General features: G+C 40.8%; 1 long non-coding RNA gene across 2 annotated transcripts; it reads left to right on the top strand.

Moving 5' to 3' along the window:
- Positions 1-13,516: 13,516 nt before the first annotated feature.
- Positions 13,517-15,817, top strand: LOC122544138 (uncharacterized). 2 transcript variants are annotated; one of them, XR_015753958.1, is made up of 3 exons: positions 13,517-13,614; positions 14,548-14,660; positions 15,357-15,817. It is a non-coding gene; the product is annotated as an uncharacterized LOC122544138 (long non-coding RNA). The 2 variants fall into 2 exon arrangements; XR_006310273.2 differs by lacking the exon at positions 13,517-13,614 and adding an exon at positions 13,649-14,029.
- Positions 15,818-24,084: the final 8,267 nt, after the last annotated feature.

A 24,084-nucleotide genomic window follows, 5' to 3' on the forward strand; every position in this document is an offset into this window, starting at 1 on the left:
GGATCTATGTACGTGGACTCCAAGATCCCTCTGCACATCCACACTACCAATAAACTTTACATTGACCCAGTACTCAGCCTTCCTTTTATTCTTTCCGAAGTGCCTCATCTCACATTTAGCTGCATTGAACTCCATTTGCCATCTCTCAGCTGTATTCTGCAGTTTATTCAAGTCTCCCTGCAACCTCTAACATTCTTCCCAACTGTCCACTACTTCACCGACTTTTGTGTCATCTGCAAATATACTAATCCACCCACATATGCCTGCAACTAAGTAATATATAAAAATGACAAAACAGATCCTTATGGCACACCATCCGTAACCAGACTCCAGGTGAATATTTTCCATCAACCACGCCTCGCTGCCTTCTTTCAGCAGCCTTCCATGTGGAAACTTTTCAAAGGCTTTACTGAAGTCTATGTATACCATGTCTACTGCCCTACCATCATCTACATGCTGGGTCACCTTCTCAAAAAACTGAATGAGGTTTGTGAGACACGACCTGCCCAGGACAAAATCATGTTGATTATCTGAAATCACACAAGACCACAAGACCACGGGCGAAAGTTTAACCTTCAGGTAATATCCACATGCAGCGAAATGTGTCAAATTTGCTACTGGACATATCTGGGTGGTATGGCCAGGGCTAACTCTAACATTACGTAGAAGCTCAGACCTGTCTTATTTTTAAACCATCCAAAAGAAACATTGTTAAATCTGGATAGATGTTTCTTGAGTAAGAGATATAAATATTTAGGAAATAAGGCAGAGCAGGTGATTGAGGTGTCAGTGGGGGAAACACTTTGGGGGCAGCGACCATGATTCTATTCGATTTAAAATAATGATGGAAAAGGTTGGACAGATCTAAAAGTTGAAGTTCTAAATTGAAGAAAGGTTAATTTTGACGGTGTTAGGCAAGCACTTTCGAAAGCTGATTGGGGCAGATGTTCGTAAGTAACTGAACGGCTGGAAAATGGGAAGCCTTCAGAAATGAGATAACGAGAATCCAGATAAAGCATATTCCTGTCAGGGTGAAAGGGAAGGCTGGTAGGTATAGGGAATGCTGGATGACTAAAGAAATTGAGGGATTGGTTAGGAAAACGAAGAAACCTTATGAAAAGTATAGACAGAATAGATTGAGTGAATCCTTCGAAGAGTATAAAGGAAGTAGGGATATACGTAAGAGGGAAATCAGGAGGGCAAAAATGGGACATGAGATAGCTTTGGCAAATACAGTGAAGGAGAATCCAAAGAGTTTTTACAAATAAGGACAAAAGGGTAACTAGGGAGAGAATTGGGCCCCTCAAAGATCAGCAAGGCGCCCTTTGTGTGGAGCTGTAGAAAATGGGGGAGATACTAAATGAGTATTTTGCATCAGTATTTACTGTGGAAAAGGATATGGAAGATATAGACTGTAGGGAAATGGATGGTGACATCTTGCAAACGTCCATATTACAGAGGGAGAAGTGTTGTCATGATACGCAAAAAATTGGAAAAATCCCCAGGACCTGATCAGGTGAACCCAAGAATTCTGTGGAAAGCTAGAAAAGTAATTCCTGGGCCTCTTGCTGAGATATTTGTATCATCGATAGTCACAGTTGAGATGCCGGTACACTGGATGTTGGTGGTGCCACTGTTTACGAAGTGTGGTAACGACAAGCCAGGGAACTGTAGACCTACTGTCTGACGTAGGTGATGGGCAAGTTGTTGGAGGGAATCCTGTAGGACAGGATGTACATGTATTTGGAAAGGCAAGGACTAATTAGGGACAGTTAGCACAGCTTTGTGCGTAGGAAATCACGTCTTGCAAACGTGATTGCGTTTTTGGAACAAGTTACAAAGAGGATTGATGAGAGCAGAGAGGTAGATGTGACCTACATGGACTTCAGTAAGGTGTTCGACCGGTTCTCCATGGGAGACTGATTAGCAAGGTTAGATCTCATGGAATACAGAGAGAACTAGACATTTGGATAAAGAGCTGACTCAAAGGTAGAAGACAGAGGGTGGTGGTGGTGGAAGGTTGTTTTACAGGCTGGAGGCCTGTGACCAGTGGAAAGCCACATGGGTCGGGAAATGTAAACGGTTAACGTTGTATTTTTATCTACAACTGGGAGACAGGAAGAAAACATGATTGTGATTACAGAAGTAATCAATGATTTTGTTGTTTAAAGATAGCATGATGCGTTTTCCTAACAATTATACAGCCTGGAATCAAATAACACTGAAATGTCTCGACAGGTCATTCTTCAATAATGTGTGTTAATTCAGCATGAATTGACTATAACATAATCGACGAATTGTGGGCATGGTTTGGATAACGCAAACTTTCTACTGTCGATCTTCCATAGCGTGCTGTTGCAGAGTAACTCAACTGTCACATTATACAGAACAACCCGCACTAGCAAAAATATACTGCTTCCTTCATTTCTCCCTATTTTTTGCACTTGGGCACTAGACTTGAGTTTGATTACAGACGACCTCCTTCGTCTCGTACTTCTAAAGTTTGTGAGGTTTCTCATCTCAACCACCCTCCGAGGCAATGCATTCCAGAACCCTCACTTCCCTCCTTATTGAAATTTTTCTTTCCATCCCCTCAAAAATACTTTCACTTTCAAATTTATGCACTGAGTTAGCAATGCGGCATCCCAGCATAATACATCTGAAACTGATTATACTACATAAGGGAACAGTGGGTTTGAACCGACACTGTCATACCCTTCATAACTTTCACCACTCAGGACTTGCGTGATCTGGCCACGAGGTGGTTGAATGAATTATCCTAAGAACGATCAACTTTTCATTCCACGGAGTTGAATAGAATCCAAAGTGTCAGTCTTTGGGATAAATGGAGACTCTATCCTCATGCTATCGCATAAAATGCAATTGGAGATTCCAATTTTCTGGACAAGTGGTAGTCGGGATAGTCTCGACATTACGTTTGCCTCGAGTTGATTTATTGCTGGGAATGATGAAGAAGGGGTCAAAGTTAAGCTTTTTTCTAATATCATGAAAAGTCCAGTTGACTCCAAATAGACAGAAACATTGCAATAATATTTTTCATTTGTTATACAATCATGCATAGTGAGCAGATAAGTGGCGAAATAAGGTCTATAACCAGCGATCACTCTCAGCACAATTCACATGTGAGGTCTGCTGCAAATCAATACGAGAATGAGAATAACTCAAAATAAAATTTCAGAATTAATTGAAAAGAGGAAGCAGGCCTAGCGAGATTAAACTAATTCTGAGGCTGAGGGAGCTCCTTGTTTTTTATTTATAAATTCACAAGATGTGGGCATCTTTGACTGGGCCAGCATTACTTGCTCATTCCACTCCTTATTTCCCAGAGGGCACTAAAGTGTCAAGCACATTGCTATTGATCTGGAATCATACGGGGACCTGACGTGGAAGGTATGACAGTTTTCTTTCCCAAAAAATATTAGTCGATTAAATTATGTTATGACAATATTTGGTGGTCGCAATTCTCTGTGTCATTATCAAGGAATTCCCTTGATAGCTCAGCATTGTAACTCAGCAAGTGTACTTTAGTAGTTCAAGAAGACAGCTAACCATCACCTTCTCAAGAGAAGCTAAGGGCGGGTAATAAAACGTAGGCATAGACAACGATGTCCATGTTGAAAAAAAAAGTCCTGACCAGCTTTTTATTTCTGATTTCATCAGAATAAAATTCACCACTTACGATAGTATAATAAATACCTGTGTCCCCAGATGTATTATCCTGGCATTACTAAATCAGTAAATCACCAATAAACCAGAACCTCCAAACTCTTCTAGATTCTCTTCTCGATGGATCAAGTATTATGATATTATTCTCAAACGTTACAGCTTTAAGAACCGACAGATTGAAGAAGTTACATCCTTGCCTATTTTCAGCTAAACATAATAAGCTGTGGAAGAACAAATCAGTCAAACTACTCTGAAATGACCTATTATTTTTAGACTCCCTGTGAATGGAAAAGAAATCCAAAAGTGCAGTGGGGAAACTATGGAATACAATGTGATGAGGGAAGAGGGAAGAGTGATGAGGGAAGATTTCTGTTTTCAAAAGGAATCACGCAATTTTCAGCAGACAAATTACTGAACCCAATTTTTTTGAGAAAGGAAAATTGGAGAAACATCACGACAGTATTGTCTCATTGTGCCATAAATAATGAGAAACTGAAATGAACTCCTCAGGATGCTGTCATGGCATATGCCAGATAGTGTACACTTCCTTGTCTAGCATTTCACGAGAGCGGAAAACAATGCCATGTTCTTCGCAACCTGTAACACATTATCAATAATCATGAGCACACCTGCCAAGATATTTCCTCCATTTCTCACCTAGAAAAAACCTCTCAACCTTAAACAGAACACTGTTTACACCAAAATGCCGAGTTTTCAGGAAAACATGGACCACAATATAATGCAACCCTGGCCTGGCAAATACTGGAAGACGTTTCAGATTGTCAATATAGATAATAACATTAGACATGGGACACCACCCACCATGTGTGCAGCAGGTGCGCATGTGACTCAGTAAATGGTGGCTATAGATTACGGTGCAGGCAAGAAGCCCAGTGGTATGGTACTTTGGTGAACCACGCAGATGCTATAATAATGGATGAAAGGAACAATCACGCAACAATCAGCAGACTGGAATGTTCCATCAGAGTTGGGGGACAGTTAATTGATAAAGGATGGTCAGACTCGGATCTTCGGGTGACCAACCTCCAAGGTAATCTTCGGGATCTGCAACAATGCACAATCGGAGAAAGTGAGGACTGCTGATGCTGGAGATCAGAATCGAGAGTATGGTGCTGGAAAACGCAGCAGATCAGTCAGCATTCGAGGAGCAGGAGAATCGAGGCTTCAGTCTTAACCACACATCAGGGATGCTGGGGCTGATGCCCAAAACGTCAATTTACCGGACCTGCTGTGACTTTCCAGCATCTCACTCTCGACTGTGAGCAATGTAGCGTCGCCGTGCAGAGGCTAACAACAAGTTCGGTATGTCGTGGATGACGTCAAGCGGATTTTAAGTTTGTGTCACACTACAGCTGACCCACTACCCTATACACTCTCACACACATACATACACACAAGCACGCATACACACACACTCTTACACATGATTGCACACACACACTCACTTAGACCATCTCTCATGCACACGCTGTCTCTCAAACACACACATGCACACACACACACACTCACGTGCACACCCTCTCGCAGTCACGTTCTCCGTCACACTCGTGCATGCACTCTACCAAGGACACAAACACTCGCACACATTCTCTCTCACCCCATCACACGCACATATATTCTAATTTTGTTCAAAACCCATATAATCTGTAGGCAGTCAGTCCATGTGACATTTAATAAATTCCTTCTTTGGAAATACAACTAATCTAACTTAAACTGACAATACTGACAGACTTTAACCTCACACCTTTAATGCTTTGTCTAAGATGAAATGTCTCATTTATTTGAAAAATGTAATAAAACCTTAAGTTATCTCGGAAATGTGCAAGAGCTTCTGGGAATTCATATACCAATGAATTGCAATATGCAGCCCATTCTAAGTGATTAAGACTTGACAGAAATCTAGTTTTGTTTAATCGATCCCATCAGCTGTATAAGACTTTGATCTTGTACTCTAAATTCTGTGTCCTCTGATCCTAAAACCATTAGCTACCTAAAGAAGGAGCAGTGCTCCGAAAGCCTGAACTTCCCAGATAAACCTGTTGGACTCTCACCTGGTGTTGAATGATTTGCTAACTTTGTGCACTCAAGTTCAATACCAACAGTTCCACAGCATCAATTTTCGTTTCAGCCTCTGCCCCTCCAAGAAACAGAACACTAGTTTTTCTAGTCTGCTCTCATATCTCATATCCTCTATCCAGGCAGCATCTGATAAAACTCTTCTAAACTCTCCCCACAGCTTCGATATTCTTCTTGCAATGTGGTGACCAGAGTGAACGCACTACTCTCAGAATGGAGAAACCAAAGTTATACAAAGCTGCAACATGACACCCTGGCCCCTCTACTCAATTCCCCAAACAATAAAGACAGGAATGCAATATGCCATTGTCGTTACCTTATCTACTTGCATGGCGACTGTGAAGGAGCTGTGGGCTCGAACTACAAGATTACTTTGGACATCAATGTTGTTCAGCGTCCTGCCATTAACTGCATGCATTACCTTAACATTTCATCTCCTAAAGTGCAACGCCTCACACTTACCAGATTAAAATCCATATAATATTTCTCTGCCCATACTTGCAACAGATCCATATCCTTTCAAATACCAAGGGGAGTGCAGTTAAAGTCAGAGAAGAGTGAATTCAGGTGAGATGAAAGAATCACGTTTTTTGCATAGAGAGTCGCAAGATCTTGGGATGTGCAGCCAAGGATGGTGATGAGGCCAATAACATAGATGGGTGTGAAGGAGTTTTGGATAAGAACATGATCATGCAAAGCATATAGGAATATGGACCAAGGATACGCAGATGAGATTAGCTTAATTTGGCATCATTTCTATGCTGCACTACTCTATGTTCTATGTCGGCTGTCAACTTATTATCAATGGCGTTAGCAAATTTGCAACTTTATCTCAATTGGCTGAATCACTAGCTCGCATTGTTGAGTAATGCAAAGCGAATAAGTTCAATTGGTGTTCTGGCTATATTTACCATGACAATTTATCCTTGCCTCTGTCCTATGATGGTGACACTCAGGTTAAATCACCATCAGGTGCCTCTCTGTCATGAGAGTACAAAACTAGAGCAACATTATATTTGTATAACTTTGCAGCCAAGATAATGTTCTGTATGTAGATGTGTTTATTCATAATCTTCTGGACCACGCAAAGGTTTCATTAACATCTTTATTTTAGCTTAGCTGGAAGGAGATCCGGAGTCAACACCAATGGACTCTTTTGGAACCACTATGTATAGCATAAAATCTTGGCACCCTCTATCTCCTGTTCTCTTTTCTCAGCTTCTGTTTTCTCATTCACACTCAGCTTTTAACATCTCCCAGATTATGGGAATTTCATTCGCTGTGCATACTTTTATCCCTCTTTCACGTGCATTATTCCTTCAACTGACCGATATCATTCCATTTGCAATTGGCTTTTCCTTCCAATCTTTAATTAATGATTTTCACTTTTTTCCCACAGTTTTTCTCTCAAGCTAGATTTATTGCCTATTCCCAAGAGGACATATTGGAGGGCCACCCCTTAGACCAAGCTTCCCCCAAATCTTTTGTTAACTGCAGCACTTAATTTTCATAAATCACTCTCCTGGTCAGGTCTTCTCTCACGCATAAGCTGAAAGGGAATTCCTTTACCAGCTACATCGAGTGATTCTGCCATTATACTTAATTTTTTCGCAGAAACAAATTTCAACTTTTCGTATCAATACTACAGAGTGAGAAATTTACCGAGGCTGCCTTGTTTTTTAAATTATCGCACAATTTCAACCAGCCCTATCTGAAGGGTACTGGCGTCTACCTGCCTGATCTAGATCACCTTTCCTGGCGCTTTATCTTCAGAACAATGCAGAATAGACCATGTCACCCAGCAGCAATGGACAGCAATCTCATAATCATAAAAAATCTTACGTTATAGTGCTTGTCCACGTGGTTCATTTGATCCCATCAAATTACCAGACTCACTGGGCGAGGATTAGATAATCTGGCCGAACACAAAGTGTGGGCTGAAATATAAGTATTCGGCCTCTCTACCACTCCATTATGTTAGATTCAAACCCTCTGTCGCATATTCCGCACATAGAAATGTTCCCTTTGTTAGGGTCTTAGTCACATCACAGAATTGTTGGCTTAATTAATACCTGACCACACAATAGTTTCGTGAACCTCTTTATTTTCGCTTAGCTGGCTAGAAGTCCGGAGTCAAAACGAGAGTAACGGTCAAGCTCTCACCTGAGGTACTGTCGACGGACCTCTGTCTGTGACTAAAACAGACCGCAAATCTCTCAACCCATGCGTTTTCCATGAGTCATAAACAGTTAAGCAGTGCAGTTAGCAACGTTCTGTTGAATAGAGGAAACAGCACAAGCTCCAGCTGCACAATTCAGTTTGTGCAGCCAGAAACAGATTTTAAAATTGATGTTACATCGTTGTTTAAGCAAAAACGTTTAATTATTGCTTCCCCAATAATGAATCACCTGCGCTCTGTTTGTTTGATTCTACCTCTGGGCGCAAACCGAAGATGTTATCAAATTTACAGGTATGTGTTCATGACTAGAGAACATGGTGAAAAGTGAAAAACGACTGTCCAAAATGAAATGAAGCACACAAATGCAATTCTATTTAAAGTTACAATGAAAGGAACAATGAAATTGTGCGTTGAAAATGCGTAATTTTCAAACTGGCAGAATGTTCTCTGTTCAGGGTGCTTATTTCTGAAGAAATTAAACTGGATTTGAAACACAAAATGTGTTTTCTTTCCACGATCCTGCCGGATATGCTGATTTCCTTCAACATTTCTACTTTGTACTTGCTGTGTTCAATTTTTAGTGAAAAACGCTGAACGTTTTCATGAAACGAAACTGCTTCTGTAGTTTGGCTGTGATGTGAAGGTAATTAGAAATTACATGAACTTTAAATCATAACCTGGACGATAAAATATTCCTTAAGAATCATCCAAGCATACGATAACTCTGGCAGAATTGAAAACTGCCAAGTTATTTTGTAAACTTTATGGGCTGAGAGGAATTCGCCCAAACGCTAACCACACTGGTGTCAAATATCTCTCAGTCTATTGCTCTATACTTTCAATATCACAGAATAGAATCACAGAATCCCTACAGTGTGGAAACAGACCATTTTGGCCCACCAAGCCCACACCGATCTTCTGAAGAGTCTCTACTCAGATCCATTCTCTGAACCTATTACTTTACAGTTCCCCTGACGAACGCATCTGATCTACATACCCCAGAACACGATCTACAATTTATAAAGGAAAATTCACTTAACCTGCACATGTTTGGATTGTGGGAGGAATCGGAAACATCGTAGGAAACCCATGCAGACAAGGGGAGAATGGGCAAACTCCACACAGACAGTCGCCCAGGCTGGAATCGTACTTGGTTTCTTGGCGTTCTGAGGCAGCAGTGATAACCACTGGGCCACAATCCAATCAGGGATGGCAAGTGACGTATAATTGACTGCAGAAAAATAAATCACATGCATATTATTTGGTTTAAGCAATTGTCGGTTGCAATCAAATTAGTTTCGTTCAGGTTTCACGAGTTTTAAAATATTGCTTTATTCCATAATTTATCACATTGTTGCTGATTCGTGTGAACAACAATCCTCCTTTCTCTAATACTTGCTCGTCAACAAATAACACATTTTAATTTCAATTTTGTTGAACACTTACAAACAGTTTTGATTCATGAATATGCTTGAGGAAACATCATCAGAGAAACAAATTCTGTCTGTACATTTAAGAAAAAGGTTTGTCGCATGGTTAAATCACAACTGCAATTTCCACCTGGACTGTGACATCAGAGCTGATTTCATAACGATTTGACGTAAAAACAATCAAGAATGAGGGACAGTAGTTTTATTTTCTCCCCATTCATCAAATTATCCAGACATAATAAATTATCCTGGCATCATACAAGGGACGAGAAAAGAATCTACTTCTATCAGCTAACAGGTATTCTTAATCATCATCCTTTCATACCTAATAACTTTAAAATGTACGTTCAGGATGATTTGACAATATCTACCAGGTCTTCTCTGCATTTCATCTGGGTCCCTGCACAAGTGCACGTTTTTGAACAGGGTCTCAAATACTTCAGCATGCCTCCAGCTTCGGCTGCAATATATATTGGATTTGTAATGTATCTTTGGTATTCATTGATGCTTGTGATTCTGGTCATTGCAGAGGTTATCTCATTTGTCATCACAGTAGAATGAAACGTCCCGATACACCAAAGAGCAAAAACGTTAGATTTCATTACGATCTTTATCTCTGAATCATAAAGATTGTCAATTGCGTCGATCTGGATTGCTCTGTGTGTTTTCCTGTTCACGAGTAAATGTCTGTTTATCAATCTATTAATGAAGGCAATCAATATAAAAGGAAAACAGACACTCTAAAACCAGATGTACACCACTTCTGCAATTGAAGAAAGTAATGCCACACTTAGTTGGAAGTTCAATTTCACCTTGTTTAATAACTGTACAATTTCAGATGTAATGACAAATGGGGATATCCTTAATGAGCATGAAGTTACAGCTCACGATTATAACTGTGCGTGCAACTCGTATGGTACAAAACATTGTCTTAAACTTTGGACAGCAGATGATGACAATACAATCAAAAGTGAAGGGGACTGTGAATCAGACCAATGGATTGAGCACAAGAAAAACCATGTTGCAATCAAATTTGTAATTTTGCTTATGAGACAGGAAAATAATGGAAAGTGATACGTAAAAATGTTATTAACTATTGTGTTATTGATTATAATCAGTAGGTCTGCTGTTGCCATGGCAAGTATAAAGATAGAGGAGCACTTCAACAGGCCACAGTTTCTCTGCACAGGAATGACAATTGTCTTCAAGTTCGCCCTAAGCACTACACAGGATTGGAACATTGACTCAATATTCGTTTTACTTGAATAAGAATACAGAAATGAGAATTCAATTGTAAACCATGGGGCTCAACAAGCGGAAAAACCAAAATGTGGAATTTCCTGACTGCCTATAATGGCTTAGTCATTGGTAACTGAAATCTCGTCCAAATGTCAGACACATTAATGAGTTGAGTTTCAGTTTGGTGACATGACAGTGTCAGTGTAATTGATAAGTTTAAAGAGGATTACATTAGGAAAGAGGTACCTGAAGTTCATCAATTGATGGACAAATTTAAAAATCTGTGCTGCAGTCCTATTGGAATATTTCGTTCTTCACAACTTTACAAAGCTGTATTGGTCCCGTTGGTGTGCAGAGAACATGAAATAATTAGATACCAGATATGAAAAAAATTAGTCACCATGTTAATTGGAAGCAAATTGCATCATTATTTGTTGGGGTAAGTGATTTAGGAGACAAGAAGTCACTGTTTTGAGACCGTGAGACCATGGGTGAAAGTTCCATTATCAGGTTAGGTTCACGTTTAGCAAATTGTGTTAAATTTGATGCTGTACATATCCCGGTGGGAGGACGAAGGCTAACCCTGACTTTGACTCTGATCCCAATCCTGTTTTATTTTAAGACATAAAAATGAAAGTCTATTAAATTAATTTAAAGAGATGGTTGTTGAGTAAGAGATCAAAGTAATCTTTATAAAATGAAGAAGTAGGAGAAGGAGTTGATCGGTCAGGGCCTTCACCCTGTTCTGCTATCCATTACGATCATAACTGCTGTCATCTTGGCCTCAATCCCGTCTTCCTGCAAATTCTCCATAGCCCTTTGCCCCATTACTAATAGGATCGTGTCCATTTCCAGATTATGTTTATTCAATTTGGTCTCGATTTCCACCACACTCTGGGGGCATTGATTTTCATACATTCACAACCCTTTGAGATAAGTAACTTTTTAACATCTCTGCTGAACCTCATCTTAAAAGGATGACTACTCGACCCCGTGTAGCCTCTATGTGGAAACATCCTCTCTATAACTACTAAGTCAATCCCCTTCAGCAATCCTCTTTGCATAACTCAGAATGACGGTGACTGCAGAAAGATTATTACTTCGGTGAGACAAGGACATTGTGGATAAATGCTTGACACCTGTGTAGTTGGACAATCTGCCAATGCATCGCGGAAATCTGTGAAACATTATCGCTTACCCAGAAGAGTGTTGGCACCCCGAGGGAATTCATGCAAATTCACAACAAACAATTAAACAGAACTCAACAGGGAAGCCAACGATTGCAAGAATTGGATGATATATCTCCTGTGTCAGTGGAATGATCATTTGTTCCATCCTTCTGAGGTTATGTGTGACGTGACCGACTCAGCCAAGTGCACAAGGCCGAAGACCTACATGTATTTGATGGATTTGGGTGGTAGTGGGGGTAGGTTGGAGTTGAAGTGTACCACCACGGGTCGGTGGGTTATCGTGGTCTCTGTGAACACCCCCCCGGACGTTTCACTTTTACCACCAGCATGGCTGAAAAATTCAAAAAGCCTCCCACAACAACAAGGACATGCAGATAATGGGCTTCCTCCACCGCCAAACCATTACCATCCAAACCATGGAGGAGAAACGCCTTATATTCCGCTTTTGGACCCTGAAAACACACGGGATAAATGTGGATTTCAACATCTTCCTCATTTCCCTTCCTCCCACATTATTCTAGTCCCAAGCCTCCAACTCGGCATCGCCCGCCTGACCTGTCCATCTCTGCCCCCTCGGATGTATCACCTTCACTCTCACCTTTATCCTCCTATTGCTTTCTCAGCTACCTTCCCCCTCAAGCCGACACCCTCTCCTTTATATGTCTCATTCCCTGGCCCACAAGCCCCACTCCTGATAAAGGGCTTATGCCCAAAACATCGATTCTCCTGCTCTTCGGATTCTGCCTGACCTGTTCAGCTTTCCCAGCAACACAGTCTAGACTTTGTGATCCAGCATTTGCTATCCTCACTTTCTCCGTATGTAACCATATGTAGGCTGTTCGGTTCCTTGAGCCCTCGGCTCCTGGACCATTGCTAATATAACTCTACTCATGTCTGCTATTCTAGCAACAGAGGAACTTAAGAACAAGAGTAGTCCTTTCAGCCCCACGAGCCTGTTGCATCTTTTATTGATATCAGTACACGTCAGTGGACTCACTCCATATTTCTGCCTTTAACCCATTTCGCTTCCTATCTTTGCTCCACAATCAACAGTGAACTCAGAGTGAAAATTAACATTTGAAACAACATCCGCTTTAATTTATGTACAGAAGCGTTTCTTAACATCTCTCCTGAATGCTGTGACAATAATTCTCAGACTTTGCCCCTCGTCCTCGAAGCTGTGATCAGTGGAAGTACGGTTTCTATACCAAAACTATCTTCATATGTTGGTGTGTTCACGACTTTAATAAGATCACCTCTTAACTTTCTAAACCATTGAGGTAACAGTCTTAATTTGTTAACCCCGTGTTATAATCCATGGACTTCAGTCATCATTCTACATTGTTCTGACGCCCAGATGAAGAGAGTCTAGTTTAGGCATTAAGTTAAAAATCACACAACACCAGGTTATAGTCCAACAGTTTTAATTGCATCACCTGATGAAGGAACGTCGCTCCGAACGCTCGTGTGCTTCCAATTAAACCTGTTGGACTATAACCTGGTGTTGTGTGATTTTTAACTTTGTACACCCCAGTCCAACACCAGTATCTCCCAATCATAGTTTAGGTATGATATCCAGAGGTGGTCTGTACTTTAAGTTACGTATAACCAGGATTTTCCATTACTGTTAGATGACTCCAGTCTTCTTAAACACCAGCTGTCTCGCGATGAAGGGCGGAATTTCATGAGCCAGATTTTTTCTGTACCTGTTAGTCCCTTTTTAAAAATATAATATATAGCTGAACTCCAACTCTCATAATTATTTGCCAAATTAATGAAAAAAAAGTTTAGAGTAAGTTTACTTTAGAAGCCGTTCAGTTTGATAATTGTACATTTGACAAGACAAGAGGAGAGACTGGCAGAAGTAACATTGTGACTTTCATGGAGGAAGACAGAGGCGTTTGGTGATGCGAGACAATGAACTGAATGGACTTTGTACTGATTTCTTTTCACGCACGAGTACTATATATATAGTTGTGTATTAATAATATTAGGCTTTTTTGTTTTAAAATCATAGGTATCTAGGCATATTGGTTGTTTACCTTTTTCAGCAAGGAGGCGTGATGATATCATGACTTACAAAGATATATTTTGTCCTTTTTCATGAAGAAAGCTTCAGACAGAGGCGTGAAGGGCCTTTCCAATACCAGTAAAATAAATCGTTTTGCGAGGGCTTATTTTACCTCGGTTGGAATAAGAGAAGCTGCGTGAGTAGCTGGGATCAAGCTCTCATAGAAACCGGAATAATAAGTTTGGCTTTCTGCTGTTTTGGGGATCCTGAAGCTACTACTCTTTTGTCTGTTTCAGCTAAAATCTGGGTTTCTCATCCTGTTGCTAGAATTACGTGCAAGAGAATCTTTTTTAATAAATTTGCCTTTGCCACATATGTGTCAAAGAAAGTTTTGATAATGGAACAATTACTATGCCGTTATTATTTAGTTATGTATATTTTTCTTATATATATTGTATGTACGCACTTCCATACAAGCATATATATTATATTTTGACTAAATATTCCGATGGAAGTAGAGTTATGACAATTTTATTCTGTTTTTTCATTTAGTTTGCATGTCAACTGTAGTGTAAAAAGAAACCATATTTTTCCCCAGCAGTTTTAACAGTCAACGTTCGTTTGAAAAGAAATGCAGCACACTTGCGTTTAAAGCAAAAAACAGCTTTTGGAATGCATGATTGTCTTAATATATTTTGGTTCTGTTCATAACAGATGGAACATTTTTGTATGAAGAGAAATATCATGAACTGCCAGCCATGACTAGACCAATGTGAAAATGTGGAAGAACATAGATGTCACATTCGTGGTCAAGACATTAAAGAATGGTGAACACTTCTTTTTTCTCACTCTACATTAAACATTTATAGGAAGGCATCGTAAGAATATGTCAGTATCATTGAAATGAGCTAGCATTTCATTCTGTAAACAGACATTTTTAATCATCTTCCTTTCGTATTTAACAACATAACAACGCCAACACAGGATACTTTGAGAATTTCCATTATCCGTTCTCTGAATTTGTTCTGGGTCACCGTGCAAATGCGCGTGTTTGAACAGGAACTCAAAAACCTCAGCACAGCGCCACCTTCATCTGCATAGAGGCTAGATTTCCAAAATCTCTTCGGGAATACCAGAGGTTTATGAATCTGGTTGTCAGATTGGTCGTTGCAGTTCGATTCTTCACCTCGGGATCACATTTATTGTCAATTATGTGACTGCAATGTCCTCTCGGGGTTTTACCTTTTATTATTATATGTTTTATTTTCAATGCATTAAATAAAGCAATTAAAATGAAAGGAAAACAAACTAAACAGATGCTTTAAAAACATGTACAATATTCCTGAAATTGAGGGAAAGTGTTTCACACTTGCCTGGCAATTCTATTTCATTTGTTAGTAATGCGTTCATGTTTGCATGGAATGATAATGGAGATATCCTTAATAAGCAGGAAGGTGCAGCTCATACCAGCAACCACGTCTGCAAATCGCACCGTGCTATAACTTGTTTTATTCTTTGGACAGCCGATGAAGACAAAACAAAGAAAAGTTAATGTGATAGTGAGCCAGTCTGAAAAAATCGAGCACAAGACACGCCATCTAGAAGTTAAACTTTAAAATGTGCGTATGGGACGGAAACGTCGACAGAATATGATACGTAAAAATTCTACAAACTATGCCATTATTAATTCTGACCTGCTGCTACCACAGCAAGCATATAGGTAGAGATGGAGTTCGAGAGGCCAAACTTTCCGAGCAAAACATTCAGTCTTCATCATGTTCGTTGGGAACAAGACACAGGAGAGAAATATTGACTGAAATTTTTTTTTCTCTCTCGAATAACAACACTGGAATGAAATTTGAATTGTTAACCAAGTGCATTTGTCAGGCTTAATTTGATCTGTCGTGGCAGAGCAATCAGAACATGCATTACAGTGATGAACAGGCTCTTCGGCACTTGATGTTGCGCCAACCTGAATAAAAAATCTGAAACTCATCTCTCCTCCACTGTTCCATGTTCATACATATGTTCATCCAGTAAGAATTTAAATACCCTGAAGGTTGGCGTGTCTACTACTGGTGCAGGCAGTACCTTTGCGACCATATTACTTACTGAGTAAATTGACTACCACCCCTCAATTTAAAGCTACGTCCCCTTGACCAAGCCATCTCTGCCTCAGGGAAAGCACTCGCACTGACCCTCTTATCTCAAACTCTGATTATCTTATGTGTCTCAACTATGGCACCTCTCAACCTTCCTCTCAGTAACAAAAACAGCCTCAAGTCCCTCAGCCCCTCCTATATCATGCAATTTCCTCATAAATGTCATCTGAACAAGTTCCAAAGCTTCTGCATCCTTCGTATCATGTGGTGAGCAGAACTGCATGCAACACTCCAAGTGGAGCTGCACCAGAGTTTTCTACAGTCACAGCGTGACCTCGTGCATCCAAAACTCAAACTATCTATTAAGATTAGCTAACATACTGTATACCTTATTAACAACCCTATCAACCTTGGTGTCAACTTTCAGGCGTCTATGTGTACAGACACCGACATTTCTCTGCTCATTTACACGACGAAGAACCTTACCATTAGCTCAATACTCTTTATTCCTGTTGCTCCAGATAAAATGAATTACCTCACGCTTTTATGCATCACACTCCATTTGCCATCTCTCATCCCAGCTCTGCAGTTTATCCATGCCCCTCTGTAACCTGAAGCATCCTTCAGCACTATCCAGAACACCATCAACCTTAGTGTCATCCGCACACTTACTAACCCATCCTTCTACGCCATCGTCTCGTTCATTTATAGAAAAAAAATGCCAAACAATAATGGCCACAAAACAGATCCTTCCGGTACTCCTGTAGTAACTGAACTCCAGGATGAACATTTCCCATCAAACACCGCTCTGTCTTTTTGCAGCTAACCAATATCTGATCTAAATTGGTAAATGACCATCAATCTCATGCGTCCGTATAGTGTGCACTATCCTACCGTGGGGAAACTTATCTAACACCTCAGTGAAATCCATACACACTACATCAACCATTATATCCTCATCCACCTACTTGGTCAACATCACAAATAACAATGGGCGTCACGGTGGCTCAGTGGTTAGCACTGCTGCCTCACATTGCCAGGGACCCGGGATTGTTTTCTGCCTTGGGAACTGTCTGTGTAGAGTTTGCACATTCTCCCTGTGTCTGCGTGGGTTTCCTCCCACAATTCAAAAATGTGCAGGTCAGGTGAATTGGCCATGTCAAGTTGCCCGCACTGCTCAGTACATTAGATAGGGGCAAATTTAGGGTAGAGGAACGGGTTTGATTGGGTTACCCTTCAGTGGGTTTCTTTTGGACTTGTTGGGTGGAAGTGCTTGTTTTCGCGACCCTACTCATCGAATCTAACACAATATGTTTTGTGCGGCAAGACCAACGATTCACAAAACCGTGTTATCTGTTATGAATATATGTTTTGTTTTCAATGCATTAAATAAGGTAATTAAAATGAAAGGAACCCTAACTAAACAGATGCTGTAAAACTACACGTACAATATTTCTGAAATTGAGGAAACAAATTATTACACTTGTCTGGCAGTTCCATTTCATCTGTTATTAATGTGTTCATGTTTGGATGGAATGATAATAGTGATATCCTTAATAAGCATGAACGTGCAGCTTATACTTGTAACCATGCCTGCAAATCGCTCCGTACTATAACTTGTTTTAATCTTTGGACAGCAGATGAAGACAAACCAACCAAAAGCGAATGTGACAGTGAGCCAGTCTGAAAAATGGAGCAAAAGACAAGCCATCAAGAAATGAAACTTAAAAATGTGTGTATGGGACACAAACGTAAACAGAATGTGATACATAGGAATTCTATAAACTATGACATTAGTAATTATGACCAGCAGGTCTGCTTCTGCCACAGCAAGCATATAGGTAGAAATGCAGTTCGAGAGGTCAAACTATCCGAGCAAAAGATTCACAATCTTCATCATGTTCATTGTAAGCAAGACACATGAGAAGAATATTGACTCAATATTTTTTCTCTCTCGAATAACAACACTGAAATGAAATTTCAATTGTAAACCAAGTTCATTTGCCTGGGGAGAAAAAAGGAATTTCCTGACTGTCTGTCATAGCATAACAATTAGTACATGCGTAGGACACAAAACATTACAGTGATGAACAGGCCCTTCGGCACTCGATGTTGCGCCAACCTGTGGAAACAATCTGAAGCCTATTTATCCTCCACTATTTTATATTTTCATATATATGTTCATCCAATTATTATGCAAATACCCTGAAAGTTGGCGGGTCTACTACTGGTGCAGGTAGTACCTTCCGAGCCCATATTACTCTGAGTAAATAAACTACCTCTGACATTTGAGCGATACCTAGCACCACTCAATTTAAAGCTATGTCTCCTTGTCGTAGACATCACTGCCTGAGAGAAAGGACTTGCACTGGCCACCTTATCTAAAACTCTGATTATCTTATATGTCGCAATTATGGCACCTCTCAACCTTCTTCTCTGTAACAAAAGCAGCGTGAAGTCCCTCCACCTTTCCTCATAAAAGGTTCCCTCTGTACCATGCAATTTCCTCGTAAATGTCATCTGAACCGTTTGCAAAGCTTCCACAGCCTTCATATCATGCGGTGAGCAGAACTGCACGCAACACTCCAAGTGGAGCTGCACCAGAGTTTTGTACAGCTACAGTGTGACCTCGTTGATCCAAAACTCAAACTCTCGAATAATAATAGCTAACAAACTGTATGCCTTCTTAACAATCCCATCAAACTTGTTGTCAACTTTCGGGCATCTATGTGCACAGACACCGACATTTCTCTGCTCATCCACTCGAGTAAGAGCCTTACCATTAGTCCAATACTCTTTATTCCTGTTGCTCCAGATAAAGTGAATTACCTCACGCTATTCCACATCACACTCCATTTGCCACCTCTCAGCCCAGCTCTGCAGTTTATCCATCCCCCTCTGTAACCTGCAACATCCTTCAGCGCTCTCCAGAAATCCATCACCCTTGGGGTCATCCGCAAATTTACTAACCCATCCTTCTACTCCATCACCGAGTTCATTTGTAAAACACATGCCAATCAGCAGTCGACCGAAAACAGATCCTTGTGGTACACCTGAAGTGACTGAACTCCAGGATGAACATTTCCAATCAAACACCGCTCTGTCTTCTTGCATCTAACCAATATCTGATCGAAATTGGTAAATTACCATCAATCTCATGCCTCCATATTTTGTGCACTGTCCTACCGTGGGGAAACTTATCAAACGCCTTAGCGAAATTCATATACAATACATCAACCACTATCTCCTTATCCATCTGCTTGGTCACTATCTGTTTGGCACAGTGGTTAGCACTGCTGGCACACATTGCCAGGGACACAGGATTGATTCCTGCCTCGGGCGACTGTCTGCGTACAGTTTGCACATTCTCCCTGTGTCTACGTGGGCTTCCTCCCAAGATGCAAAAATATGCAAGCCATGTGAATTGACCATGATAAGTTGCTTGCACTGCTAGGTATATTAGGCAGAGGAAATGTTAGGCAGGGGACATTTACATTTTCCATAATGACTAACACCTCTTCCTTCTGAACCTCAATCCCGTCCAATCTACTCACCAGTTTCTCAATATTCTCATCGACAAGAATTTTTTTTTTAACTTGTGTGAAGACTGACGAAAAATATTCATTTAGCGCTTCCCCATCTTCTCGGACTCCATGTAGAACTTTATACTACTATCTTTGATTGGCCGTAATCACTCTCTTGTCATTATTTTAGTCCTGATACACATATACATAGCTTTAGGGTTTTCTTTGATTCTATCTACCAACGATTTCTCCTGTCAACTTCTGGCCTTTTTAGTTCTCTCTTTAGTCTTTCGTGGGTAACTTGTAACTTTCAAGCGCCCTAATTGAGCCTTCATGTCTCAGCCTAACATATGCCTTCTTGTCCTCTTGACATGAGATTCAACTTATTTTGTTAACCAAGGCTTTCTCGCTCGACCACTTCACCCCTGCCTGACAGGTGCATATTTATCATGACATGAAGTATCGCTTCCTTGAATAACCTCTGCATTTTAATTGTGTCCATCCTTTGCAGTTGCCGTCCCCATCACCTGCATTCCAAATCTTGCCTTGCCACAGCAATATTTCTTGTCTTATGAAATGTACCTCTGCCTTTCCATCGCTAAACTAAACATATCCGCATTGTGGCCATTGTCACCAAAATGCGCACCTGGCTAGGTTCATTACTCGTTACCACACCAATGCGGCCTTGTCTCTTGTTGGCTTGCCTACGCACTACCTCAGACAACCATCACATTGTAAAAAAAAACCTCACTCACATAAAGTGCTCGAACTATAGTATTTCCAGACAATCTTTGGAAACTGAAAGATCCCATAACAACGACCCTGTTCATTTGTAATCACAATCTTCCCCAAATGACACACATTTTGATAAACTAATTTTCATGTTGCGGTCATGAATGTGTGGGAAAATCATAGATTCAAAGAGAAATACAGCAGAGAAAATGGACCAGTTGTACATCAAGACTTCAGTAGTCTAAAACAGCCACCGAAGTATTCTACTACCATTTTCCAGCACATGTGTCAGAAGCCTTGCATGCATTGGCTTTGTAAAAACACATTTAAGTATTTTTTAAATGAAAAAGTGGCTTCGCCTCTGACAGTCTTAGTTACTGAGTTCGAAATTTCCATCACCCTCAGAATTAAAATATGTTGGTCTAATTTTCAAACTTTGTTTGCCATTAACTTACGTCTTGGACCCATGGTCACTGATACTTCTGATAATGGGAAGAATGTCTTCCGGTCTACCTACCAATGTCAATGAAACTTCTATGCCTTTCAAACTTGTCTGCTCCCAACCTCGTCCACTCCAATGCTTGCGCTACCAATCAAACCACCTACCTCTCTGCATAAGTCATTGTGTCGAGCTCAGGCAACATTCTGTTAAATCTCTTCGGGATCAATCATGTTTCAAAATCTTGATTGAGTTTTTTTTGAAGAAGTAACAAAGAGTATTGATGAGGACAGAACAGTAGATGTGATCTATGTGGACTTCAGTAAGGCGTTCGACAAGATTCCACATGGGAGACTGATTAGCAAGACTAGATCTCATGGAATACAGGGAGAACTAGCCATTTGGATACAAAACTGGCTCTAAGGTAGAAGACAGAGGGTGATGGTAGAGGTTTGTTTTCCAGACTGGAGACGTGTGACCAGTGGAGTGCCACAAGGAACAGTGCTGGTTCCTCAACTTGTTGTCATTTACATAAGCGATTCGTATGCGAGCGTAAGAGGTACAGTTAGTAAGTTTGCAGATAACACCAAAATTGGAGGTGTTGTGGGCAGCGAAGAATGTTACCTCAGATTAACAGGATCTTGACCAGATGGGCCAATGGACTGAGAAGTGGCAGATGGCGTGGTGCTGAACAAAGAGACCCTGAAGTGCAGGTTCATAACTCCTTGAAAGTGGAGTCACAGGTAAATAGGATAGTGAAGAAGGCGGATGGTATGCTTTCCTTTATTGGGCAGAGTATTGAGTACATGAGTCGGGAGGTCATGTTGCGGCTGTACAGGACATTGAGTAGGCCCTGTTGGAATATTGCGTGCAATTCTGGTCTCGTTTCGATTGGAAAGAGGTTGTGAAACTTAAAAGGCATCAGAAAAGATTTACAAGGATGTTGCCAGGGTTGGAGGATTTGAGGTAGAGGGAGAGGCTGAAAAGGCTCGAGCTGCTTTCCCTGGAGGGTCGGAGACTGAGGGGTGACCTTATAGACCTTTACAAAAGTATGAGGGGCATAGGACATAGAACAATACAGCACAGAACAGGCCCTTCGGCCCACGATGTTGTGCCGAACATTTGTCCTAGCTTACACACCCATCAATGTACCTATCCAATTGCCGCTTAAAGGTCGCCAATGATTCTGACTCTGCCACTCCCACAGGCAGCGCATTCCATGCCCCCACCGCTCTCTGGGCAAAGAACCTACCCCTGACATCCTCCCTATACCTTCCACCCTTCACCTTAAATTTATGTCCCCTTGTAACACTCTGCTGTACCCGCGAAAAAAATTCTGACTCTCTACTCTATCTATTCCTCTGATCATCTTATAAACCTCTATCAACTCACCGGTCATCCTTCGCCATTCCAATGAGAAAAGCCTAGCACTCTCAACCTATCCTCGTATGACCTATTCTCCATTCCAGGCAACATCGTGGTAAATCTTCTCTGCACCCTCTCCAAAGTTTCCACATCTTTCCTAAAGTGAGGCGACCAGAACTGCACACAGTACTCCAAATGTGGCCTAACCAAGGTCCTGTACAGCTGCAACATTACTTCACGACTCTTGAATTCAATCCCTCTGCTAATGAACACTAATACACCATAGGCCTTCTTACAAACTCGTACAAGCTCTATCGACCTGAGTAGCAACTCTCAAAGATGGGCATGGATCGGATAAATAGGCAAAATATTTTCCCTGGGATCGGGTAGTCCTCATCTAGAGGGCATAGGTTTAGGGTGAGAGGGGCGTCCTAAGGGACAACGTTTTCACGCAGAGGGTCGTCCGTGTATGGATTGAGCTGCCAGAGGAAGTGGTGGAGGCTGGTACAATTGCAACATTTAAGAGTCATTTAGATAGGTATATGAATAGGAAGGTTTTGGAGGCATATGTGCCGGGTGCTGGCAGGTGGGACTAATTGGGTTGGGATATCTGGTTGGCATGGACGATTTGGACCGAAGGATCTGTTTCCGTGCTGTACATCTCTACGACTCTGATTCTAATTCTGGGGATTCTACAACTGCGCACTGTACAAAGTTTCCAAACGTAGTTTGTCTATTTCAGTCGCACTTTTACTTTAGTGACATTAAATATCCACCAACAGTTTTTGTTTCACAATACTGATGTGGTCTGTTTGCCCATTTGAAAGAACATTGAATTTAAAAAGTGCCAGCATTATCTCCCTGATTTAGCTTTGACTTCATTATTCTGTACCTGTGATTTAGATTACACCAAAAAGGAGATATGATGTGGGAGTGCCGGTTTGAACAGGAACTCAAAAACCTCAGCATGTCTCCGGCTTCATCTGCAAGAGAGGCTGGATTTCCAAAGACTCCTCGATAATAATTCAGATTTACGAATATAATTTATTCAAATTGATGTGAATGAAATCATGAAATTCATCGAAGTATAATTGAAATTATAAACAATAAATCATGATTACTCATATGTCGGCTGTTTAGCATCTCGAACCTGCTGTTTCTTTTTATTGGAACATTGCTGATCTGACTCTACCCATATCCACTAAGCAAGTAATACAGAACTTAGGAACAGGTGGAAGTCTGTTCACTCATTTAAAATCTGAAAGGAAACACAGGGCACGCTTATCAAACAGAGGATGGTGTATGAATGGAATGACCTGACAGTGGATGTGATGGAGGCTGGTAAATTACAACATTTGTAATGCAACTGGGTAGCATATGAAAAGGAAGTGCTTCAATGGATATGGGAACAAGTTTTGGCAAATGATTGGCCTATCTGAGTGGCATGAGTGACTTGGACTAAGGTGTCTATTTCCTTGCTGTAGATCTCTATGAATCTGTTCCTCTACTGACATCGGGTTTGACCTGTGGACTTATTCCATACTTCTGCCTTTGGTCCATCTCCATTCATGCATTTGCTTTACAAACAATATTGAACTCAGGTGTAAAATTACCGTTCGCTCAAATATCCACTTTCATTTATAGTTGGAAACGCGCCCTAACAACTTTCCTGAACGGTATGACATCAATTCTCATACTATGTCCTTCTATCTAGAATCTGCAACCAGTGGAAATACTGTACCTTTATCAAACCTATCTTCACTAATTGTATCCGTCAAGACTTGAATCGGATTACCTCTTAACTCCCCTGAGAAACCAGACTTACGTTGTAAATGTCGACTTATTATCCCTAAACCTCAGTGATCAGAATTGCAAACATACGTAGTATTCAGGCCAAGGCAAACATGTTCTTGTTAAGGGCAGTACTCAGTGGTTAGCACTGCTGCATCACAGCGCCAGGAACCTGAGTTCGTTTTCTGCTTTGGGTGACTGCCTGTGTGGAGTTTGCACATTCTCCCCGCGTCTGTTCTGCAGTTTTCTACCACAATTCAAAGATGTGCAGGTCAGATGAATTGGTTATGCTAAATGG

This window comes from Chiloscyllium plagiosum, unplaced genomic scaffold, assembly GCF_037043375.1.
Source record: "Chiloscyllium plagiosum isolate Xiang-an unplaced genomic scaffold, Cpla_swu_hap1 HiC_scaffold_40, whole genome shotgun sequence".
Taxonomy (NCBI): Eukaryota; Metazoa; Chordata; class Chondrichthyes; order Orectolobiformes; family Hemiscylliidae; genus Chiloscyllium; species Chiloscyllium plagiosum.